The sequence below is a fragment of the Malaya genurostris genome, chromosome 3, assembly GCF_030247185.1.
Source record: "Malaya genurostris strain Urasoe2022 chromosome 3, Malgen_1.1, whole genome shotgun sequence".
NCBI lineage: Eukaryota > Metazoa > Arthropoda > Insecta > Diptera > Culicidae > Malaya > Malaya genurostris.
In genome coordinates this window covers 178,506,929-178,512,517 of record NC_080572.1, presented here as the reverse complement: position 1 = coordinate 178,512,517, position 5,589 = coordinate 178,506,929, and positions in this window count along the sequence as shown.

Here is a 5,589-nt window from a genome sequence, read left to right as displayed (position 1 = left end):
GCTATCACAAAGTTGCTTACTGGGACTGGGTCTAAAATTCTCCGAAATTCTTGCTTGTTTGTTAACAAGGACATTAATGTCCAAAAATCTTGTTTAAAAAAATCACTTGTGAATTCATCATAACTAAACATAACCAAGAGAATGATTCGTCGTAATTATTCTGATTTTAAATAGGAATTTCCGACAAGATACAAATTAGGTATTTAAAACAAATGCTGGGATTCCTTCATTCTACTTCTTCAATTGGTTACATGTTTATTGTTTATGATGGTATGAAGGCAAACAGGTACGTTGAAAAAAGTCTGACCTACAAATAACAGTTTCTTGTCGTTTATTTATTCTCTTCCGATTACAGCGGCAATATCGCCAATCTTTCCCTATTATTCTCTACATTGAGTGATGACTGATGTCTAGCTGAAACTATTGAAAAAAAATACGAGACACGACCGTTCATGATGACATTAAAATGTTATCTTAAAATTCTCCAATCTGTTGATTTAAATTCGAAAAATTGGGAGATAATTGTGAAACACTATCTAGGCTTCTAAAGCTAATTTTAGGAATTTAGAACCTTCAGCTACCAATATCTTACGTCAAGTGCGTTCAAAAAGTATTTAGAATAATATTTATAGCAAAAGTTTGTTTTGTAAACTTCCGCTCCCGTTGATAAATAGAGATTCACTATCTTTACGTTTCGTCTTAGACTCGTCAGTGCAGAGCAGTTCAAACTGAACTGCTTACTGCGAACTTAAACAATTCAATTTGAACCGCTAAGCAGACGTAAAGTTATTGCTATTTGCAACACACTTGTAATAAGCACCGAAGTGCTAAGAGAGAGATTGCTGATCACGACAACGATTATTTGTTTGCTATGTGTGATGCCTTTTATTAAGTAAAGTTGAATAATGGTCGTACGTGAAGTCCACAAAACATTGGTGTTTCCGAAAAACCTTTGTGGATGTTTCCAACGCTAATGCATTGCTACCGATTTCTGCTTTCTCTACGGATTAGAACTTATGTATTTTGGTTTATTTTTTCAGAAAACTACAAAAAATTAAAATTGAGAACTATTCAATTATCAATTATTATTGTTTTTGAATCCCAAATTAAAGAAAAATATTTATATTTCGATTTTTTTTTATCTACTTTTTGCTAACTGCATTTATTCCTTAGAAATAAGTACTACGTGACGAACCATTGTCTTATACTGTATTTTCCGAGTTTTAAACGATATAATAATATTTTCCGATTATATTGCGATACAATACAGATTGACGTCAGATAAAAAACTGAAATCACTGATGCTGTACGATATTCGAAGCTCTATTTAAGCTACTCTGATTTGTCTGAATATAGTGATTTTCACTGTTGACTAGAGATGGGCAATTCGCTCCTGAGCTGTTCCAATGAATCGAATCATAAAAGTGAGCTGACAGCTCACAGCTCTTTTTAAAAGAACCGCAGCTCACCAGCTCACTCATTTGCTACCCAGTTCGCCGCATTTTGAAGAGGGGAATAAGCTACGAGCTGAACAGATCTTCGGCTCTTGAAGAGCGAGCTCTAAACGAGAAAAAATGTTTGCACCAAGTTTCGCTATTTCTATCATGCCTGCATCTATCCTTCTTTAACGGATTGAATGAGACATTACCAGTAAGAAATCTTACCTCTCACGAAGCAAGAACGGGTCACAAAATTAACCATCAGTTCAATCTAAATGAGCTGATGAGCTGATACATCGCATCGATTCATTTCGGTGAGCTGATCGGTTCGGAGCTGCTCACCAATATGAGCTGTTTCGCACACCTCTACTGTTGACTAGAAAAGATTGCGATGCGATAAGATAGCGATAAAATGCCGCAAAGATAGCGAAACTGTCATTCGCATCGATTCAACCTCTTCGAGACCACAAGCCAGAAAAAAATATTTTTTAAATTGACCGTTACAACAACTAATTTTTTATTTATTATTAAGAAAACTTCAGTCATAATTAATTCATATTGATAATGCGTATGTGGCAGATTACGGCTACAACTTGCACGGATTTTTTAAGCGTGTGCTATTTATTTGACACAATGTACGATTCTGACGATCCGCATCCTTTCGTCACCGTCACCGGAACGGCAGCTTCCGTCAAAATTAGTTAAATACTTTCTTTACCGAAACGTTCACACGTTCCGTCCGTCAAGACGTTCCGTGACGGTGACGTTACGTGTGAATGGCTCCATAAGAATGCATGTAATTAATGTTGACGGTGCCGGTGACGGAGATTGACTGTGACAAAAGAAGACGGATCGTCTGAATCGTACATAATGATTATTTTGTGCTTAGTATGTTCCCTTTTAATTTATATTTTGTATTAATCGACGCCTTGGTTTTCAAAAGCTCATGCTTTAATCGATTGTGCTATTTGTCTACTCTAAAAAGGTGGTCGTCTTTGACAGATATACATTTGTTGATGCTTTCGATGAACAATGAAATAACAATTGTCGCTAAGGAATTTCACCAGTTGAAAATGCAATTGGCCTCAATGCAACAGCCGATTAATTTCTCTTTTAGCTCTAATTCTAGTTAATTTCAATACAACAGTCAGCGAAGGGGTTAAAACAACTGTCCAATTTTCTGGCAGCGATGCCAGGTGAAATTTTAGGCGTCTGCGTATTAGAAATGGTCCTATGCGACCTCAATATTTAGAAGTATGACAAAAAAATCAAACGAAAACCCTACAGTAATAGCAAAAGTCATTAAAATGGACCATTGTTTATAAAAATTTCGAAAATCTGCAAAAAGTTGACTTAATTACAAAGTCTGCTAACAAACGAAATTGCAAATTTACATACCAATCTGCAAACCTGGCATCAGTGGTTCTGACGCTCATTATTTCGCAATCCTGCGACGATTCCGTCGCATTCTATGTCCAGCTGAAAACCACTATAAAAGATCTAACGAGTCGTTTCATTCCGACTATAGCAAAACTAACGGTGGGAAATGTCAGAAACAATAGTGCAAGGTCAACATGGATACACAATGGTTTGTATATAGTATTGTTTACTACCACATGCTAATGGAACTTGGAGATGCAGATTTTTTGTATTAGGTATATGATCAATATGGACAAGCCGAAAATCACCATCTAGATTCTTGGAATAACTTAAAACATCAATTTTCAAATCCTTGACAACAAAGAAAGTCGCCATCTTACATTTGCAAATATCTCAAAACCAAACTTTTTGGCATCAATTCTTCATACCCGTACCAAAAATAATAGTATTGTAATAACCTCGATAAAGTCTTGGCAACTAATAAATTGGGTTTAATAGTGACTTTAACCATCAAATTTGAAACCTACTCGTCGAACCCATTCCAAAATACACAATTTTTTCGTGAAACTTCACAAAAATGTTAGGTTTTTTTTAAGAGCCACCGTACTTTTACTTCGAAAAATTGATGCAACTTGATCAAAAGTGGTAGGAAGATGGCTTCTTCAGCAAAGTTGCTCAAAATATAATTTTCTACAATTTTGCTGCGATGTGTGAATTTTCAAATTCAATTAAGGAAGTTAGAATTCTGATTTGAATCCAATCATGGCCCACCCTGATGATATTTTACATCAAAAGATGCGCCAGTTACATACAAACAACCCCAAAAAATAATATTCGATAGCAAAAATATTTTTGTCACGCTAATTTCCCGTTTCGGACCACTGTGCATTGGTTAGTTTCCGGGGAAGCCCATTTTGCATAGTGGAAAGTGGTTGGCAAAACAGGAGTTTTCTTGATATCACTTCTGGTTTATGGTGCCAGCTACCGAAAAAATCTCGGAATTTCGCGTTGAAACACCTTCAAAATTTATCATGTGTTTTCGTCAATTTTTTTCTATAGATTCAGTTAATTTTTTTTTTGTTTTGAGTTTAGACTTGTTTTTTTGCTATTTTAAACAACGTTCACTTAATAAACGTTATATTCACAACAATCTTATAGTCTTTTCGACTCAGTTCGTGCTCGCATCTCACCCAACACAGTCGAAAATCGTTTGCGGTCGAAGCAAAAGAAACAAAGACAATACAGTGCAGTGAACAATAGAGTGTACGGAATGGTCAAATACGATTTAACAAAGCCAGAAACTTGGCCTGCAAGACCGAATTCAATTTGTGTAGATTTCAAGCGTTGCAAAGTTAGACCAGCAAGAAAAAAGAAATTAAAATCTTACTTAAAGAACGAATGCATCTAGACACTAATAATGTAAGTGAGATTCAATTCAACAAGGCGTCTAACTGTGTGTACATTATGTTTAAACGTGAAAGCGATGCACTTGCTTTCGCTTCGGTTAACAACGAGGTGCACAGCGTTGAGTGTGACAACATTAAATACAAAATCCCTGTGCACATGGTGGACAATGCCATAGAAGTACGCGTGCATGACCTTCCCCCGCAGGCCACCGATCAGTCCGTTCGAGAGATCATGTCGCAGTACGGTGAAATTCTTTACACCGAAAGGGAAGTATGGCGGAATTTTTTCCCCGGCATCCGGAATGGCGTGCGAATGGTACGTATGCAACTACGTAAGGCAATTCCATCTTACATCATTTGTGGTCAAGGTGGGACACATCCGTGTAAAACGCTGATTACCTATGAAAATCAGCTGGTTACATGTCAGTTTTGTGAACAACCTGCACACTACGGTAAACCTTACACTGAAACTGCGAAAATAACATCTTCAACCAAAGACAAGGTCAACCGTTCAACAACGAAAACTAGTGAGCGTAGTACTCCTGTTTTACCATCAAACCAACCAACAACTGCAACCAATGTACAACAAGGCGCTTCTACAGCAACTAGCAACGAGCTCAAGACTGCGAACAACAAGGAAAACGAAAAGAAATCAACAACAAAACCACCGATGCGGCAATGGAGGACGAGACGAGCCACGAACAAAGTGCCCCTCAACCCTCGCAGGAGGGAAATGGAAGCTCTTCTCCTCCTAGAAAAAGAGGGACAACGAGATCCACTTCAAAAAACTCTTTATTTAAAAATTCGGCTAATTCGGCCACGTAAAGCTTGTACGCAAATCGGCCTGAATAAAAATATTTTTTAAATAAAAAAAAAATATAGTCTTTTCTTTTCATATAACAAAACCCTTAAAGAAAATATTCAAACGGGGAATACGTCATTAGAACATCAGTTTTGTAGTTATTTTGTTATACTTTCGTGTCGTGATAATTTTGAAAAGCATCCACTTGAGAAAAATCAAAATAGACGTAGTTCTACGTGAAAACTAGATGTCTTGATCCTACAAGATCAAAATGGAATATTTTATCGAGATGTTAAACACGCAGAGAAATGGGGTATTTGGTAAAATAACAAAACAGTTAGTAGATTTTGAAATTTGATTGATGTTGAATTCAAGCTAGAATATAATTAAATAATTTCTTCCTTCAACATCAACAATGATCTCTGTTTGATTTGAATTGTCTAACCTTACAAAAAAAAATGCTTCGGCTCATTTTGTTGTTGCAATAAACTAACTATTTATTACATGTCAACCAAAGTTGAGTTGATGTTATCGGCGATGTCTATGTTGATTCTATTATACT